Source organism: Thalia democratica, chromosome 2 (assembly GCF_965202585.1).
Source record: "Thalia democratica chromosome 2, ktThaDemo2.hap1.1, whole genome shotgun sequence".
Taxonomy (NCBI): Eukaryota; Metazoa; Chordata; class Thaliacea; order Salpida; family Salpidae; genus Thalia; species Thalia democratica.
The window spans coordinates 78,700,079-78,722,198 of record NC_139166.1 but is presented as its reverse complement, the minus strand read 5'-3'; the positions used below and the strand labels follow the sequence as shown (position 1 = coordinate 78,722,198).

Here is a 22,120-nt window from a genome sequence, read left to right as displayed (position 1 = left end):
GGTTTTCAGTAAAATTGTACTTTTTGCTGTTTTGGTTTGCTCCTTGTATAATAAACCATTGTACTCTCTGGCTTTGACTGGTTGTAACTAAAAGTTTAATTGGAAATTTCAAGTTTATTAAAGAGTAACTATTAGCTTTCTGAAAAAGTTAAAACAAGAACAACATGTAAAAAAGTGCCTATACACCCTCCCCCCTTACTCCTCACTAATTTGCACATTTTTTTTACAAACATTAACATTTTTATTAACTTTTTTTCTAATTTTAATGTTTTTTTGTTGGAGGTTTAAAATTCAATAGTTTTTTAAGGGTATCTTTTCTTTATTTAATATTTATTTGTTTTTCATTTTGATGACAGTATTTTTCTCAGGAGCTCAACTTTTTTGAGTTTAGTTGTGAGGCTGTTGAACTTTTCAAGAATTTTAAAGATAATTTATAAATATGTAACCATTATAGAAGTAAAAGTTTGGTTAGTTAGTTTTCATGTGGCCATAGGGGTAAAACACTTATTTTTTAATTTTAAATAACCTTGTTATTTTTAGAGTAAAAATTAAAACTGCTATAGTCAGCTTGAATATTTTTCTAATTTGGTCTGTTTTAATTTATCTTGGGTCATCTTGAGTTTTTAACATTTCTAAGTTATCCTGATTATGAGGCAAGGCAACCATGTTTCAACAATTTTATCTAAAATTTTTGCTTTGTTTATGAAAAAATTAAACCAAAAGTCATATGAAGTAGAGGTAGACTAAATTTTACTAAAATGTTAAACTACTCTAAGTAATCAAAGTTTCTAAATTAAGGCTATTTACTTTATTTAAATATGTGATTGTTTCAATAATACTATTTTTTATTTAATATAAATCTAAAATATTTTTCTGTAAGAGTGAACTAGAAATTTATAATATACTTCTTAATTCTTTTTTACAGAACTTGAATTTTATTATTTATTTTATTAACTTTATGATAACAATAATCAGTTATATTTAAGTTTATGTATGCAGATTAAAATAAAAAATCAAATTTTTAAGACTTTGGTGATTTAGGGTTTTTATCTTTTTTTTCAAAATATGCAATTTATGACAAATCTTTTAATAGAAGTGATCTGTTATATTTAAAAAATCATGTGGGTACATAAACTCAAGTTTAATCCTTTGCAGTAGCTTGCTTTGTTTTTATTTTATGTTTACAATAGCTTGTAGTTGATACTTAAGCAAGTCCTGTTTTAGGGAATTTTCAACTTAGCTTACTTACCGCAAGATATTGATTTTGCGGTAATTCTTGAAGAAATTTTGCTTTTTTGAGTTCATTTGCGGCAGTCAGCTAAGAGTTTGCGGCAGTGAAGTGGGCAAAATGGTCGTTTTCAAAATTGAAGTTTTAAAAGAGATTTCGTTCAAAAAAATAACGAAAACGTTATAGATACTTATTTTTTTTCTTAGAAAATTTCAAGGTGGTGCAGTTGCGGCAGTGCAACACCCCACGCGACGCCCCTGTTATGTACTGTTTACATGCTAAACTCGTTGAACTTACCAGAAACCCGCTTTTATTTAGTTTTTTTTGTTTAAAATTTGTCCTGCACCTTTAACATAATTTTTTATTAGTCTTTGTCATCTTAATATTTTGATATTTAGATATTTGTTTAAAATATACTCACATCTATGTTTGTTGTGGTCCTGAGAGTCAGGCAGTGTGAGTTAAAAAAGTAAATTTGATAAACTGATAAGAAACACAAATAATAAAGACATCATTTCAATTACTAAGTTTATTCTAGTTTCTAGACTTCCTAAAAATTTTATTTAATTTTCACTGTTTGCTGTCCATTTCAACTTCAATCTGCAGCTTTGATACACCTTGAAATATAACTATGAACTTTTAAATTTATTTTTACAGACCAGTTTTAGCAATATGTTCCTCAATTGCAGCTCTGTTGTTTATGTTGTGTCTGTATTGTGCGCTAAGCTATTTGAATCAAAGAAAAATAAAGTATGAGTGTTAGTTAAAAGCTTCTAATACATTAATTTACATTCAATACATTGTTAATAAGCTTCTTGATATGTCTTAATCTTTTTAAAATCAAAGAGAGTTATTAAAAAGGATAAACTAATTGCGCATAATATGTTTATTACTAAACAAAAAGGATGATAAAAATTTAGCTGAAAAAGCGGAAAGAAATCCTCCTCCGTTTAAAATCGCACTAACGATGGAGCTAAATAGCAAACCGGTTCTACCTCCAAATTATTATGACGTAATAAAGGGTAAATTGCAACCGACAACTGCAAATGAAAAAGATGAAACCCCCTTACCTCCTTTTGAAGACGTTTAAATTTATAGGCAAACTCACAATTCTAATCTTTTTTTTTGTCTTTGTTTTTAATTTTATATACATATTTTTTTTCTAAATCATTGTTACCCCTAACCCTATGTTGGTAAGCAGTTCACGAGATTTTATCGGGTGGGAAATGTGTGTGGGTTATTGTGCGCGGGTTGGAACTGAGCGCTTCCTGAATTTAAATTAGTTTAGTTTAGACGAACTTTATTAATAACTCAAAGTTTTTAGTTATTTGTCATGAAATAAAAATTCAAACACTTTTATTTCAAAAACTAACTCAATCGCTGTACGAAATTTCTATTCTTTACAAGTAAAATAGCTTTTACACCTATGAATAAAGTTTATGTTATAATAGTAATAATATAAACGCTTTTTGATAGTTTGTACACTTGTTTTAATATAATAAGTTTTTGACTGCTTTTGAACTTGCAGTATTTAAGTATATGTAAACAATTTTATACTAAAAAAAGTTTAAACTTACTAATTTTTCTTTTACTAAATAATTTATTTTCGATTTGTTAATGATTTTAAAATATGTATAGTTTGTATAGTTTAATACTAAAAAAGTTCTTTTTAAAACAACTGTATTTTTTCATGCTTTTTTATTTATTTTGCACACTTGCGAACACTACAGTTTTGTTTATACCCAATACTGTTATTTTTGTTATAATTAATTTCAAATTCTTGTATAAATATACTGCGAACTAAAAAAATACCTGCATAACTTACTAACATACCTAAAATAAATTGTAAGCCTAATTTTATGCTGTTAGTACATGAGATTTTTTTTCCAAACTAAATAAAAAAAATTTTTGTATTCTTCACTAATAAACTTACATGTATGCTCATAAACATAGGTTCGTTACTTATAACAATTCATTAAGCTACGAACACTTTATCTGGATTGTATACACTGTTTAAATGGGATGATAAGCAATTTCGACTAGCTTGCATGACATTGTTAAGTAAAACTAAAAATGCAATTTATGTTAGGCTGGCTTAAAACATCTAAATGTAAAGATTACTAAGTACTTCCGTACATATTTATAGCACTTAAGGTGGCTTGTATTGCTACACATTCTCTATAACGTCATAATTTTTTTTATGGTGAAAAAGTAGTTGTTTTTATAGATGATTTATTAATAATGAATTCTGTATGAATTTCATTAGAAGTTGTTCATTAAACCGTGTGTACTTTATTTTGAAAGATTTTGCAAGCACTAGTTTTATTCTTTTGAATATTCTTTAAATAAAAATTTTAACACTAGTTTTTTAATACACAACTAGGTATTCTAAATAAAAAACTATTAAAATTAAAAAAACATTTTTAACCAGAGTGGCTTTTTATATCCAGTTCACTCTACATAAGCTTTGAGTGAAAGCTTATAATCAAAAATGTTTTTTTGCTGAAAATTTATCTGGTTGTTACTCTTTTTAATTAATTATTCCTAAACACTAACTTTATAGTTTAAAAAACAAATTCAGTTAAAAACCTTTTACAACTTCTTAGTTATATATATTAAAAATACTGGTTTTTCAAAGAAAGAATAGTCGTTCAGAATTATGCTTTATCCTGATTTGCTACAAATTGAAAACGTTTTTAAACAAAGAATGTGGACAAATGCATGATAAAATCGTGATTTTATTCAAGAATTTTACAAGAATTTTGTATTACAAGTGATGCTGAAACACATTAAAGCGTGTATTATGATTAATTAAAAAAAAAAGTTTCTTTATTCATCATTAAAACACGCGTAAACCACGTGTGACCTATATAACTACTTTTGCCATAAAAAGCTGTCAAAAAAATTTTAAGTGTTTCAAATTGAAAACCTAATCGAGTTAACCATGAAATCTGACCTGTAAACTACATTTAGATAAATTAAGTAATATATAGGGCTTAATTATTATTTGTTAATATTTTAACTTAAATATATTGAGAAAATGATATATATAAATACTGTTTATACTAGTAAAACACATTTTACATAATTTTAAATAAACTAATTTAAAGATAGGGCTGTTTTTTATTTTTAATCTAAAGTGAAATATGACAAACAATAGGTTAGAAAAATAAAGTATATTTGTGCAAAATTGTTTGCATAAAAAATAAACTATTTTAATTTGGTTACTTAAATGTATACGTTACATACGAAGTTAAAAAGTGTAGCTTAATCTAAGATGTCAGTAATTAAGAAAACTCAGTTAAGATTTCAAATAACTTTCTATATACAATTACTTTGTTATTAAAGTGATTAACTTATACATAGTTAAAAATAAATATCAAAATAAAGTTTAAAGATAATAACAAATTTATCCGTTTATTTAAGTAAAGTTTTGAATATAAATAAAAAAGTTGGCAACTACATACATGCAGTAGCTCAGGTTTTCCGCGTAAAACTTCTTAAAATTTATACTTCAAACAAAATATATGTTCAAAAACAAAGAAAAAACGTAATTACTTAACAAAAGGTAAATTAATAAAACACTTGTAAGTGTTTATAAAAAAAAAAATAAATTCACTTGTTTTAAACAAAATATTTTTAAACTAATTATTAGAATAATTTTAAATTAGTTATAATGGGGATGATTTATTTGGTTACCTCTGGCTTAAATCTAATTCTAAAAAACTTATTGTAAAAATTAGGTGTAATCTAACTCAAAATACAGTTCATTTACAAATTAAGTTTAGTTAATACTCTATGTAAAGAAACATAAGCATATTTAAAAGTTAAGTGCATAGATTTAACTAAAAAACAAGTAATTTAGCTACCCTTAAGGTAGTTGTTAACCTAACTCGTATAAAAATATATAAGGATTTTAGAATTTACGACTTTTATTAGATGGATCGATTTTATATTTTTTGCAGTTTTACAGTCAAACTGTTAAAAAAACTATAAGTGCAGTTTTTGAATAGTAATTATAAAACTAAAATTTAAATTTAGTCTTGCTTACGTGCTATTTTCCATAATGTTTGATGATTTGTATTATTAGTTTAAAAATGTTTAATAACAAGATTGAAAAATGGTGTTATAAGTTGTTTTAGACCTTTTAAAAGTATACTACGTAAATTTTTGCCAATTAAAATCAAGTATTTTGTTTACATTTTAAGTTTGCAACAACTATACAGGTTGAAATAAATCCATAACTTGTTATTCAAATTAGAAATCAAAATTAAATGGTACATAATCTAAAACAACGATACCAACTTGTAAAAATAAAGCTTATTAAAAAAATAAAATATACTACAGTTTTTTTATAAAAAAAAAAAGAAAATGATTGTTTAAATAAATTAAATTTGCACAAACACTTTAATTTCAACAATTCATTAGTGAAAACTTCCATCATCCTTATGTGGTTTTTTTTTGAGGTTTTATTCACATGTTTGCAACGTTAGACGGTTTAAGAGTATTTATTTATTTTGAACATGAGTTTTAAATCTTTTTAGTTTGGTTTATTAACGCATATGTTTACAAATAAAGTTCTAAAGCCTAGTACTGTTTAAAATATTGTGAAGTGTTTTGACTTTTGTCCATAAAACTTACACTAAATGTTTTTTTTTACTTTAATGAACTTGAAACTTAATTTTCTAAAACTTAGTCTTGCAAAAGTTATGTTGAATATTAATAGCTGATATAAACTTATTTTGACACAGCTTGAAATTTTATTTAGAATAGCTACTTAGTGAACTTTTACTTTTTGTTTTCTTTTACAAAATAGTCATTTGTTAAAAAAAAGAGCATACCGGTTTTATATTTGTATTTAAAGACTATTTATATCGCTGATCACTTATAATTTACCTTTAAAATCAAATTGGCATAAAAAAGAACAATGGTTTACAATACTAATGTCAAGACTATGTATGATTTATCTTCAAGTTATTTTCTGTGTAACAACTTTTTATAACTATTTAAATAAATTTTCCAAAATAACATTCTTGTAAACAAAAAATTTTTACAAAACTTAAAACATTTTACAAATTAAATCGTAGAAAAAGTTACGATTTATATAGATGAATTTATCGTCAAGTTTTCCCACATATGTTATACGAACATTAGTTAACGACATTTTAAACTAACAATCGGTTTATTGCTTTCTTTTTTAAATTATCATACTTTAATTTGAGTCATGAAAATTAAATAAATTAATGTTACTTTACCTTTTCACCTTTAGTCCTACACAAAATTTTTTGAAATACATGCTTTTTTATAGTGTAATCCATTTGAAAAATATTAACAAAACATATTTTGTGTTGAATATAGCAATCAACTTTAGGCACGTGACCAAAGTGCGAAAATGCGAACTAGCTGTTCGAACTGTGATCGCTCTTAACGCATGAATGACGCGCCTGAAGTGATCGGAATGCTGAAATTTGTTTTTGAAAATTATTTGACAACATTCATCTTCGATTTTTCGCCAGAAATGTAAAATAGTTTTTAATGAATGACGCTTGCAAATCCCTACTAAATCAACTGGTACTGAACAAAGATATCATATTACCACAACATGTGCCACAATACCATGAATACCACAGTACTGTGGCTAAATGTAGATTTGTTACTTATGAAAAAAATTAAAATTGTCGGAATAAGAGTAGTCTAGATTTAAATAGTCGTGCACCCTCCCATGTGATAAAATTTGGTGCTTCATTTAGACTATTTCGTTTTAATTTTTCAGAATTAATTAGCCCATTGTTGGAGCATATCCATATAAATGTAAAAACAAATGGTATAATATGTAGCATCTTATTTGGAAAATCTTAGATATTTGCATTTACAGTAGTATTAACGTAAGACAAACTAGCTTAGAAATATTAACAATTAATTTAATGATTACATTAAAAAAAAAAAAACAGTAAATAACTAGACAAACTTTATAAACGTTTAACAGAAAATTTTAACATGTTTAATAAAAAACTGGTGTAGTTTTTGTGAGCAAAAAAGTGTATGTTACCAATAAAAATGCTTGTTGAAGCGCGTCAAAATTCTAAAATCTTTAAATACAACATATTCAGTTTAACGTTAGCAATACTTGAAGTTTTATGACAAAATTAACTTTCAACTAAATTCGGCTTAATAATTCAGTGAAATATTAAAACAGTTCAAAAAGCTTATTGTTCTACTAAATTTTTAAAAACTTTAAGATTTATTTTTACAACTTAATTTTAACATGTTTTATACACAAGAGGCTCATATAAAGAGTTTTAAAATGTTTGCTGAATAATGTAGCTAACAATTCATCTTTACCGTAACATTTTAGACAGTAAAAAAAATCTGCGCATGCTGCAAGACACGCATGGTAGTCGCACTGGAATTCATGGTTATCCTGTGGTTTTAAAATGAAGAAGGTAAGTTGAAATGCAAGTGTATGTATTTTTGGAACAAACAATTTTACTGTTGTTCAGAGTGCATTTGCTTTACAAGTCTTCAATTATTTAAAGCGTAGTATAGTATCATAAAATGATTGTGTAATTCAAAGTTTTTTTTTTGGTTTTTATGTGTTGTACTGATGCATTACTAGAAAAGTATCTTTAAGTTAACATTAAAATTAGAGAAAGAGTAGTGTATTTTTAGTTAGCTTATTTTGCTTATATACTGTTAACCTTGTTATAAGGCTTTTATAAAAAAGTGTTTAAAGCTCCGTATCTATGTATTATAAAGCTTAGTCTACTGAATAATTTTTTTTACAAGATTGTTAAAATAACAAAAAATGAATAGTATAAACGTTTTGTTAAATCTCTTAGTGGGTTTTGTGTCAATGAGTTTCGTTACTGCTGAACTAGGTAAGTATTAAAAGTTTTATATAAAAAAATTACTTGCATATTTAAAATTTATTCAATATGTATTAAATTTAACAAAAAAAAAAAAACAGTTTTATGTAAAATGCACGTAAGTTTATTAAAAACTATAAAATAAATAAATTTAACTAAATGCATATATTATTGTTTTAGTTGTAAATCAACTACTTTTCAACTGATGACAACATTTAAAGACTATCACTTTCAATATTGTTATTTGATTTCAATATTCTAACACAACAGTATTTAAACCAATCGAAAACGTTTACTGTTTAGATAATATACATTTGTGTTACAAGGATGTAAGATAAACTTAAAGTGAACTACAGTTGTTATTTATTTAATTTAAATATTTGACTTCTGCGAAAATTTTATGGCATCAAAGAAATTTGTACTGCTTTATAATTTAGTTGCTTAACAAAAAAGCAAAAGAAAAATTCTGCATTTTAGTAATTTAAAAAAAATAATATCTCAAGAAGTAAGTACATTAGATGAACAAAAGCAATAATTTTTAAAATTTAAAAGGCAACGTTTATGTGTATTGTGCTAACTTTTATGTGTTTACTGAATTTTCTCAAACATAAATTCATCATTTAATAAAAGTTTTAATACAACTGTTTTTTTAATTAAATTACGGTATAAATTGAGTTTTCAGTTGTTTAAAAACAACATATTTTAATTTTCACAAATTTATGAAAGCTATTTTTTATATAGTAACGAACGTCACTTCGTCAATTATCAAAGACAATCCTGCGGTCAGTGGTAATGACACGATGTCATGTGGTGCTTTGGATTGCAAGGAAGGCCTATCTTGCTGCAAACTAATTTTGAGAGATGAAAATTCACCGCATTTTGTCTGCTGTAATTCTGAAAACAATGAAAAGTTTGTATTTTTTAAATAATTGTTTAAATTTTTACGATTTTTTAATTGTAAATGTTTTCTAGTTGTTTATCGTTTATACTATAATATTAATTATCGTACTCGTAATTAAAAAAAAAAAAAATTCTCAAAGTTAAATTTGTTCTGTAACTTTAATTTTAGATACTTTAAAAAATCACAATTGACTTAAAATAGGTTATTAACGTTCTTATTAGATAATAATTTTGATAAAAAATAATAGTATTAAATTTATTCCGTGATAATAGACTTAACTAGAACATAAATATTACGTAATAGCTAGTTAGCGATTAAACAACAGTTATAAATTTTAGTTTTACTTTTTATCAGTATTAAAGAATTTAATAGTTTTATTTAGTTAATTACATTCTTTTGTTACTATATGTTCAGTAAAATTGATTTTAAAAGGTTCCTCCTTTTCTAAGGAATTCAACAAAAGCTTTATAAAATTTGATTTCTTATTTTTATTAAATATTTTCAGATCCATCTTAGCAATATCATTTTCAATTGTAGCTTTACCTTTCATTCTAGTCGGATTTTGTTATATAGTACATATGAAAGAAAGAAAATCAAGACGAGGTATGTTATGATTACTATTATAATAATGCTTTATGTACACTACTTAACCATAAACTTATCTTATAAATTGCTTTTTAACTTGATGATTTCGTTTACAGTAATACAGCATAAATTTTGTGTACAAGTCTAAAAATTTACTGATATGACTTAGTTTAATTTAAAGAAAAATACTTACTAAAAGTTACAAAATATACTTTAAATATATATTTAAAAAATAAATCACATAGTATTTCGTTTAATATTTGTTTATAACAGCGATAAAGCCTCCATCGTTCAAGAAGGCGCTCACGATGGCGCTGCTCAGTAAACCGGTTCTCCCCCCACGCTACTATGACGTAATACAGGGTAAACTGAAGCTGACTACGTATAAAGAAGAAGATGAGAAATCTCCGCCGCCATTTGAAGATGTGTAATTTATTTCTTAAAGTAACTTTTAATAATTAAAAAATACATCAGAAGTAAAAAACTATACACTTGTAAAAAGTTTGAACTTTCAAATATTTTACCTTATTTGTATTAATATATTTACTTAAAATACTGATACAAGAAATATACAAGTATTTATGATCTTACTGTTTTTAAGAATACTAAAACGTTTATGTTTATTTGAACAAAGTTTATCATTCCTTAGAATATGCATGTACTTATATATAAGTATCAACTAAATGAAATTAACTTTTAGTTTACTTATATTTACGAAAATAATTTATCTTTTTTTGTAAATATTTTACATATGTTAGAACACTAATTATAAAATAAATTTCGAGCACTCATGTTAAATCTTTTTAAATAGTTTCCTAAAAACATTTTATATTTTATAACATTTAAGTCTTACTGTATGTAATATATTTAACAGAATGGTAAAATTTTTAGAGTACAAATTTTAATTTAAAGTTCGAGTTTTTACATTTGATCAGCTTTATTTAATTTTTGTTTAATATGCAAAGTCTAAATTTGTTTTAGGTATAGTGCTTACTTAATTGAATTTGATAAAGGTACTTGAACTGTATACTGTTAAACTGACTTTGATGCTGTAAGTACATGATTTTTTGTTTTGATTTTTAATTAAAGTTTAATTTTTATTTCTATACAACTTGTCAAGCATTTATTAGCTGTTATACGTTGTTTTTTATTATTTGTGAAGCATTATTTGAATTTATATTTTGAATATTCTCAGTTTAACTAATCAGTGTTTTTAATAAATATTTGATAACAATGACTTTTAATGTTTTTTTTTAATAAACTAAGTTGATTGTTGTTTTTACTTAATTGGTAAAAGATTAGTTTTTCTTTTATTTACAAGCAGTAACTTAACATTTTTAACTGTTATTGTTTGTTCGCAACCTAATGTTTGTAACGCATCTAAAGTTTTTAACACTTATTGTTTGTAATTTGATTTATATACTTTTAGACTTATTTTTAGTGAAATTACAAAAAATACATTTACATGCAATTTATAAACTTAGACATGATTTGAATAAAATTCAAAACTTATTTTCTAACAAAATTGTAAACACTTATCGGTATTTCGATTAAAAATAAGTAGCCTTCAAAGCAAAATTGAAGTTATTAAAATAAATTTATAAGTAAAGATACAAAGAAAACAGTTTAATTAAACTAATAAAAATAAATGTGTTATACTTACTTTTTACTTCTTTCACAAATTATTACAAAAAAATATCATTTGTATTACTAAGTATAATTTTCAAAAGTCTATATCTTTTGAAAAAAAAACACATCTTAAAAATTCCATTTAGAACTTCCCATTCGTTATTATCCTTTATATTATTCGTTTTTTGATTACTTTACAAAACTTGATAAATTCGTTAATTTTTTTTCAAATAATAAAATCTGGAATATAAATAAACGCATTGTATAGTTGTTGTTTCACAAACTTTTATTTGTTTTTAAGATTATAACATACCAATAAAACATGTTAAGAGGCTACATGTTTGAAAAATTTATAGTTTGTTAAACATGTCTTCTAAAAATTGAATGGAACATGCGCTAAGCACGTGCTACCTAAATAACTACTTCTGTAATTGAAACCAGTCAATTAAAAATTAATTTTAAATTTTGAAACAATACGGTTGACCAACAAAATGCATCATTGCTTTAAAAACAATAATTTTTAAATAAACCAGCAATCAAAATTTATTTAAAAATTGTTGATACTTAGTATTATAAAAGTTTTTGTTTTACTTTTTGGAAGTATAAACAATTTAAAGGTATCAGATTTTAAATTAATAAATTTAAGCCAGGTAAATGAACAAGCAGTAGTTAAAGCTGACATTTGTATAGATGGGTTTTAAGGTTAACCTAAGACCTTAGATTTTCGGCTTAAATTATAAAAGTTAGTATGCAAATTTAATATAAAAACCAACTTAAAAAATGACTTATTACAAAGTTTCACTTTTAAATACAGAAAAAAAAGATTTTGCTTAAAAACAAAGCTTGTGTTTAAAGTATGTATTTAATAATAGTTGAATTAAAAATGTTGATGTCTTACTAAATAATATGATTAAAATAAGTTTAAATAGTTTGTGTTAGGTTTATCTATCATATACTTGTATTACTTTAGTATGCATTTAATTGAACTTAAAAACCAAAACTAAAAAAAAGAAACTATATGTAGTCCATGCAGCTTTTTGCTAGAACCATCAGTTATGTTATAATAAGTATTAAAACTCAATATATAGTAAAGAAATAAAAAGTTACAGAAAAACTAAGAATATTATAACAAAGCTTTGAACTTTTTTTCGGGATTGACTTTTGCAAATATTTTAACTTTGTTTTAAACAAAGGTTTCTAAAATTTTTTTTTAAATGGCCCCTTTAAAAAATTAAAAAAGCTTTGGCACCTATATCAAGATAAATCAAAAGACTAATATTAAAAAAACCTAAGACTTTGTTTTCTTTTTGCTCTTCATCAGCAACTTCAGAATATCTAGTGTAAACTTCAAATACTAACTGGTTTGACCTTCAGAAAACGTTTATCGTTGCATTGCGGAAGTCATTTTTGATGTTTCTCTACCTTAAATGGAAGACCTCTTGACTTTCCCTCTGTGGCCCTTTTACTATTCATGGCCCTCCTTTGTCCTCATAGCTTCCTGAATGTCTGTCATGCCCTGAAAAACCCTGTTTTAAACTAACAACTAAAGTCTACGAAACCCCTGAAAAAGGAGTATATAATTTGAATCTGTTGAATATTTTTTGATGTGTTGACATGCGAAAAAAACTTGATGTTCTAATTTAAACAACCAACTTTGCAAAACGCATATACTTCTTGTACGAACAGTCTACATATTGGTTGCTTAATAACGGCAAAAGAATTTTCTCTTTTTATTTCCTACCACCTGAGTATAAATTTAATTTTTTTCGCTTTAAGTGATTAACATACTTTGAAATTTCACTCTTGATTTATGCGTACTGCGAACAAGGCACAAAGTTTAAAACAAGCTTTTTAAAACTGCATACCATGTTATCAGCTAATAGTTCAAAAATTGGAAAGCAATTTTGTATAGTATGATTTTTTTTTATAATCTAGTAATTTCAAATGAAAAAAACTGAAAACCTTATAGAAGATAAATATAATTGGTTAAGTACTAAAAATTTTAGAACACATAAGATATAGTGACCTATTGAAAACTTTAGAATTGTTTCAATTGTACTGTATGTTAAAGTTTGTTAACCCATAAACTAATAACAGTTCAAAAACTTTTCAACATTTGCTAATAGCATTTATTTTTGATCATATTGTATGGTTTTAATAAAATAATATAGCAATAATTGATCATATGTCGTTTATAAAAGTTAAACAAACCGATATGACAGTAAATCCGAACACATTTAAAACATTAATCTTATCTTCTTAAGTGCTTAAAATTTTAAACAGCTTGTAAGTACTCTTTATAATCTTCTAGGTTTTATAGTATAAAAACTAAAGCTTTTAGATTATCTAAACTAGTTTTGTTAATAAAATTATATTACTTAGGCTTTAGTTAGTTCATTATTTATTGTAATATATATCGATATTGTGAAACTAAATCAACACTATTTCGATAATCAAGATAAATCTTACTCACATGAAAATTATAAAAGGTTTAGATTAGTTACGGTAATTCTTAATTCTACTTAGATAACACATAGCGTGTAAAATTAACTTAATCATGGTAATCTAATCTCATTTTGAAAAGCATATAACTCCAACGAAACTCTGTTGAATAGAGTACTTGCTTTAAAATAAGAATAAAGTTTTAATTAAAACTTTAGAGTTTGGTTTTTTCATAGTAAACTTATATTAATTTTTAAACTCAAAATTTTCAGTAAACTATTAGACTAGTTTAAAAGTTTGAAAACAGGTATGATAAACAATATTTGTATTATTAGTAAAAGTGCTAATCTAATTAAGACAAAAATTGACATTAAACTGCTTTTACAAAAAAAATTAAAAAAATCTAGAAAATTTTAAGTTGATATAAGTTTAAGATGAAATATCAACAAATACTTATTTTTATGTGTTTTCTAACACTTTCAATTAACAACGTGTCTGCTAAATGGAAAAAAAAGTGCATGTTCAAAAGACCTAAGGTTTACAAAAGACTGATGGAAATGTGTAGCCGAGTTGAAGGATTCACCGATTACTGTAACAGAGTTAGAAATAAAATTTGCATAAGCGATTTGAAGATTGTAGAATCGGACGAAAATATTTTTGTTCATCATCCAAGATATGATAGAATAATAGCTAAGCATTTAAAAGAAAGTTTAACAGGTTTGTTTTGAAATTAATTAATCCATTTGGTATTTAGTTTCATTTAGTTTTACTTATATTTTAAATTTTTCAGTTACTTTGACAAAAACCAAAAATTTTCAATACCACAACTACTTGATGGTATAATATTATAAAAATCAATGTCAATGATGTTTTTTTTATTTTAAAGTTTAAACTATGCTAAATTAAATTTAGTTGTTATTCTATTTATTAATAGCATAACATATTTTGAAACGCTAAACTTTAGGTTGTGTGTCAACTCCTTTTATAAAACATGGCATAGTAGTGAAAATGCCTTCGTACACTGGAGCAACCAGAAAGTTCGCCTGTTCGGATCCTTACGTCATGGAAGGGGAAAGTAAAAGCACTTGCTTGGAAAGCGGTTTGTTTGTTAATTCATTAAAACACATATATTTTTTATGGGAGTTATAGTTGTTAAAATATCTTTAATTGACAGAAGGTTAACTCTAAAATAGTTCTAAAAAAAAATTATGGCATTTAACATTTTTATTTTCTGTAAGTTAAAACCTTTGATTACTGTACTTGCGAACTCAACTATCAAACTCTATTTTGCGTGTTAGTAAATAATATTTATACGAGCCACATAAACTAAAAAAATAACAAAAACTTTTATCTTTTAATGTACATAATAAAACTTTTGCGATATTATAAACTAATTTACGTGTTCAACTTATTAGTTTGTTAAAGTACTAAAATAAATTTAAAACGTTAATAGAGCAGTTTTTTTATTTTTTTAAGTTTTAATGAAAAAACCAAAACTATCATAACATTTAACTATGCTTGTTTTTTACATGTATTTAGGCAAATGGTCGTCGCCACTGCCCAAATGTGTGCTGAAAAAATGTCCGGTTCCAGAACTGACAGATAACGGTAAAGTGAGGTACGCAACATCACGTAGGATAGGCAGCACTGCCACTTACGTTTGCTGGGAAGGACATGAGATTAAAAGCGGAAGTAATACTAGAAGTAAGTCTAGTTTAGTATTTTTAATAAAACATTTTGGGCTTTAAAAGCTTAAACGCTAAAAAGTTATCAAAGCTAATAGTAATAATAAGATTATTACTCGATAGAAGTCTAAAAACTTTCTAATTTGCATTATTTGTAACTTAAAAGCGTTAACTAGAAACAGTTATGAAAGTAGTTTTAGTTTTGATTATATAATCATAATTTGTTTGTTACTTAAAGTAACAAATAACTGTATAAAAAGAATTACAATAAGATGTAGTATTTTTTTTGTTTCACATTAATACAATATAGATCGAACTTCTAACAATTTTAATACTTATACCATTGCTGATCTTATATTTAATACTGACCATTTTACAAAAAAATTAAATTGAAAGTTACAAAACACTTCACCTTAAAAAATTTTACAGCCATACATTACCACAGTTATTACAAAACAAGTAAATTAAAAAAAAATGGCTTTTAATAAATTTAATTGTTCTGAAAATCTAAAATATCATGCTAATCAGGGCTGCTTAAGTAACTGATGATGCTTAACAAAACTACTGAAAATCTGTAAAATTAACACTTTGCAACCATCCAAAAACACAAACTATTTTTTAATATTTTTTTTTAAGTATGCAACGAAAGCGGTCAATGGAGCGGTGTCACGCCAAAATGCGAGCCTGTCGAGTGTGAGTTCAACTTTGCAAGTGGAATCAACAACTTGTTCGGAACAATCAGGCTTGAAGAGCAGGACAATCTAGCCCCTTTCAAGTACAATGATGAAGTCAGGATGGTTTGCAACGAAGGATTTAAAATGTTCGTTTAACACTTTAATTATTTTTTTTACGTTACAAACTTATTTCAATTAGTTTTATGCAAGTAGTAAAAACTAATTAATTATTACAGTAAAAGCTTATTATTCTTTAACTATACGTTTTAAAGGGGTATAAATTAATACTTTTTAATTTATTGATTAAAAAAACAATATATTTTCTACATTTTCAATCGTGTCCAATAAAAAACTTTTCACACAGTAAAGGGCAGGAGTTTTTGAAATGTGGGGCAAACGGAAAGTGGCCAGAACTACCTGAATGTATTCCGGTATAATACACAATATATTTTACACACTAAAATTTTATGCATTCTCTAAAGTACTAACATTATTATATTTTAAATTATGTGTCTACATGACTTTTTTAAAAAGTGAGTTTTAAATTCTATTTAAAAGTACTATAGATTTTTTTCGCACGTAGTTATGATGTTTGTTTTTTATTTTATTGATAATTTTACATACTTGTCTGTGTTCTTATTGACTTTGCTATTTATAAGCATAAAGAAATCTTAAGTTTAATCTTAATTATTGTTTCAGAATTAAAAACGAAGTGTACGAGTTCACATTTTAAGCAATTTTTTTTCTAACACTATTTTTTACGTGGACATTTCTTTTTCATTTTGGTTTGTGATTTATAGCTTCAGTACAAGACTTCTTTTCATAATAAATTAAGAGCACAAAAATTTCGTTGTCGTTAAACTAATTTTTGTCTTAGATTTAAAGAACTTAGATTACAAAAGTTGTGATCGAAAGGTTTATAAAAATAAATAAAATAAGATCAAGGCTTTACGATATGATAAAAATTTTTTTAAAATTACAAAATTCTTAAAAAAAGGTTAAAAGAGTAAATTTTAATTTAATATGTATACAGCTATGAATCAACACGTTATAGCTTTAAGTCTATAAAGTGATAGGTTAGGGTGTAGTTAGTGTAAGTATATTAATTCAATAAATACGTTTGTATTTAAATGGATGAAATGATTCTAGTTGTGATAAAAAGCTCAGTTTTGGTTGTAAAACAAAAAGTGAGTTTTCATTCTTAAAACACTAGGACTAACACATCATTTACCCAAGTAGGATTAAGGTACGCATATTAAGAGGTACAAACCAGCATAATTTAATTTTAACCATTGAATGTAAGTTACTTAAATAAGTAATCAGCGTAATGTACTTGTAACAAATGGATGTAGGTTACTTAGATAAATAACCAGCTTAATGTATTTTTAACCATTTGATGTAGGTTATTAAATAAATAATCAGTGTAATGTAGCTCTAATTATTAAAAATAAGTAGGGTAAAAATATTGAAACTTACTATTTTTTCTGTTATAATGAATGAAGAGTAACTTGTAAAACTTAAAATAACCGACTAATTCAATTATAGAATTATTTTTTTAATTGTTACAATTTTGTTTGATTAAACTAAAACTTTAGTTTTGTAATTTTTTAAAGAAAATTGTTTGAATTGGCACTTTAAGTGTTTTTAATTAAAACTTAAGCTTGGAAAAACATATATTTAAATTAAGTTGTAAGTAAATTTTGTGTAAAAGTTGTTTCTTTTAAAATAATTTTTGCTAATTAACTTAAACTAACTATTTACCACACTTTATAAAAGCTTTTTCTTTCTATTTAGTTACTTTTCTAAATATTTTAAATGATTTCAACCTGTACGTACAATAAAGCCGAGAACCTTAAAATAAAAAACTGTAGATAAAATTATTTAAAGAAAAAACTTAATAAATACTTTAAATTATACTTTTCCAAATAAAATTAGAAGTTTTAAAAATACTCTAAACAAATTTAATAATTTGTTTGTTTTTACATTTTATTAGATTAGTCCATAGACCAAACTTTTTGAGCGGTTTTTTAATCGTTCAATAAATAATATATAATAGATATTATTTTAATTATATATAATAATTCAATTGAAAAACATTCAATTGAAATTCTCAGTAAATAATTTATATTGCTTTATCTTATAAAAACAGGTATTTAATTTTTAACAAGTAATCTTACAAAAATTATTTGTTAGTAAAAAGCGAAATATTCGTATCTCTAATAAGTTTAAGCAAATAGATAAAAGGAAAGATATTAACTACAGTAAGAATTACTAAGAAGAACATTTCCGTTTTTATTAATATTAATATTTAAAAAATTCTTTAAAACGTATTTGTGAAAATATTTAAATAAAAAAAAAATACTTATAAAAATAAGTTAGCTTGCATTGAATACAAACAAAAGTAGTTCAATTAATGAAAAGTGTTATTATTAAAACGAAAATTACCAAATTTTACGAAAAATACTAAAGTAGTTTAAAAATAATATTTAAAAAAAACTTTTATTCTACTTATAATGTTAGTTTTTTATATCAATTTAAACTAAAGTAAACACTATAAACTGTTTTAAACACTTTACTTTGATTAATTTTTAAAACAGAAGATCTATATTTACTAAAATAGGGAAAAAGTTTTAGCAAATTTACAGTAATTACTCTACGGTCTAAAATAATAAAGTAGCAAGTTAACATAAAACGTTCAATTGTAAGAAACTTAGTCTTCTTAAACAGTAACTAAATATAAACTAACTAATTGTTTATCATATAAAAATAATAATTTTTGATATAGTTTTTTTAGTACAACATTTTTTATAGTCCAATGAATTCAATTAACAGTAGGTGAAATTAATTTATCTTCTTTAAATAAGTAAATACTTTCTTAATATCCTAAAAAATTATATGACAACCTCCATGTTTATACAAAGCTAATCTAATTAAATTTAATGAACATTAAATTCAAATGTTTTTTCTTTGCTGTAACTTACTAAGACGTTTTAAGAAAACGAAAATTGGTACTTAGTAAAAAGTTTTATTTTTATTTTTTAATTTCTTTAAAGTTATTGAGCACAAATCCAAATGAAATCATTAATATGGATTTTGTTTTATATAAACAAAACAAATTGAAGTAATAACTTTTATTTATTTTTTTATAAACCTTTAAATTAACAGTTTTGGTAGTATGAATGTATACAACTAAAAATTTATTTTTTGATAAATAACATACTTGTATAAATTACTTAATTAAGAATATTTAAATGAAGTTTAAGTACTTCTTTTATAATATAACCATTATTCTATGAATTATTCTAACTAGTAAGGTAAGTATATGCACTATTGATATAAACTTAAGCTTGTAATTATTTTATTTCAATTTATATTAATTGTTTTGTTGTTTTGAATACACAACTTGAAACTAGTGATATTAATTTAAAAACTTTATTCTTATTACTTCTCCAATTTTATTTGATTATGTTGATAGCTTTCAGTTTAAGCTTTCAAAGTTGCATCACACTTATCAGTTTTTTATGTAAAGTACCCTTTTTTATTAACTAATAAAATTTCAACGTTTTATGATAAATAAATGCTAATCATTAAAGCGTTGTAGGTACAAACTTAGATGCAATATATTTAAAGTAAATTAAAATGGTTATCAAATCAACATAATCATCTTATTAGCCAAACTAAGTTATTTCTACAATGAACAAACGATAAGTCAGCTAAAAAATAATTTTTGAGTAATTTGTAGAGTAAGAATTTAGTTTTATTTAAAACATTTTTATATACACAGTAAATAAAAGTTTAACTTGAAGTTTCAAGATGGCTAATAGTCTTCTGAATCGAGCTTTAGTTAGTAGAAAATCAGCTAACTTAGTAATAAGTTTTATTAATAAATCAAGTGAATATTCTCAAAACAGGCATAATTCACAAACAATTACTGCTAGCCATGGTCAGACTAGACTGCTTGGTCATATTCTACGTGAACAACAAATGGCATTCGATGCTCCGGAGGAGTTTAGACCTCGAATTTCTTGCAGCAAGGTGTTTACGAACAGCGGACCGATAGCACGCCACCACTTCAGAAAAGTCTACGAAGAAAACCTGAGGTTCAAAATTGTGCGTGGCAAGTTCCGAAGTACCCGACCGTGCGCTCGAGAATGCAGGTGGCTTGAACGGCCATATGAGCGATAGAAGGCTGGATATGCACTACGCGCGAGAGAACAACTTGCAGGAAATGGTTGTGAACTCGACTGTCGGGGAAATCCTGCAAAAGTCAAACGATCTGTTACCATCGGCAGGAAAGCCCCTGGTCGTGCTGAAGTTGTATTACGTTTCAAAACAAGCTCAAGTTGAGTTTTCTTAACTACTTTGCGTTATAAAAGGATAGTTGTAATTTCCCGTGTTTAGTCAAATTTTTGTACGGATGTTTTTAAACTTTTTGTTTGTCTTAGTGTTCATAATTTCTCACAAAGTTTTGTATGCTTTTTATCACTTATTTTTGTCAAAATAGCCTGCTTGTATATGTTTTAGTTCAGCATTATAGAAAAACACTGTTAAATTACATCTTATTAATTTCTTTGTTTTATATTTAAAAAGTATTTCGTTTATAAGTTCGTTGAGCAAATAGCCATTAAAAATTAGCAGTTTTTATTGATTTTTAAATTATAACTTTGTTAAGAATTCTACAATTATTTTTTTTCGTAATAAATAGAAAGTGAATAAGTATATGTACCTAGACGTAAACATAAATTAGAGTAATATACTTAATTATATTAATATAAAATTCATGCAGTTAATAATTCTTAACGCTGTAATGAAATTCTATATAATGTGTCAGTCTATTTTATTTTCATTGTTAAATTAGATTTAACTATATGTTTTAGAAAGTATAAATAGCTGCTTACGTTTTATAACTTAAAATTTCACAAATTAGTAATCAAACAATAAATTTAAGTTTATTATCAAAAATAGTATAGCTTAGTACAGTAAATTTAATACAAAATGAAAAAATAGTTTAATTTTTACTTTGACTTTTAACTTTCAACTTAAAACTTGACTTTTAACACATTACTAAACTTGAAGCTCGTTTTATAAAACAAAGCTAACTGAACAAACATTTTAATAATAATGGAAACAATAAATTTCTAATGAAATTTGGTAATAGAAAATGAAAAAAAAATAATACAAAACTAAATTTAAATATTACACGTTTCTTTAATCTTCTGAATAATTTATTTTATGAGATAAGGTTTTCTTTATAAGTTGTACTAACATCTTAAAAGTTACAAATATCTAAACTAAAACAAAATATTCAGATAATTAGCGCAATCTAATTTTTAAAACAAGTTTTTTTTTTAATTATTTTAAAAAATCGAAGTTAAGAACATATATGAATTAAAATGGATAAATAAAAGTATAAAGTTAATATATGAAACTTTATGCTGCATCTGTAAGACTTGAAAGGTTGAAAAAACACCATAAGCCACGTGATTTTATGCTTTATTTACAACTATCTCTAACTACTGATCATACCGAGTTATAGGTGAGATTGCTAGAAAGTAGGAGGGTTGTGTGAGTGAAGAGTCGAAAAATTAAAAATATTTAATGTTTGTGTATTATTAAAAAAGGTATAAAGTTGTTACTGTTAAAAAATTTAAAAACGGTTTATAGTAACTCTTGGTTTTTATTTTACTGAATTAATTTTTCAAATATCAATTTAAGGATACATTAATTACTTAAAATATGCTACATTTTCTTGTAAAATAACAGTACTTGGTTAAAAACTGTTTTAGCAAGTACTGTTATTTCGAACGGCTTTAAAACCAACGTTCGTAGAAACCAACGAAAAAATACTTCTCAGCTATTGGGCAACATTTTTGGACAATCATGAGTGTGCTAAAAATTATAAAAAATTTTTTTTTCAGTTTTAGTGAGAGCGGATAACTCTTTACAGCTGCATATTATAGAAGTCTTATGTATTCATTCTTTAAGGCCCAGTTTATGTAAGTAAAACAAAATCGTATACCAAACTATACTTTTTAAGTCCTTATATTAAGTATTTTTAAAATAATTAGTTTTTTGTTAAATTATTTTAAAGTGTAGTTTTATTTACATTT

The 22,120-nt window shown here is 24.8% G+C and overlaps 1 long non-coding RNA gene across 1 annotated transcript; it reads left to right on the top strand.

The window, feature by feature from the left end:
* Positions 1 to 8,901: 8,901 nt before the first annotated feature.
* Positions 8,902 to 10,031, top strand: LOC145830119 (uncharacterized). Its single transcript, XR_014369622.1, has 3 exons — positions 8,902 to 9,004; positions 9,501 to 9,598; positions 9,854 to 10,031. It is a non-coding gene; the product is annotated as an uncharacterized LOC145830119 (long non-coding RNA).
* Positions 10,032 to 22,120: the final 12,089 nt, after the last annotated feature.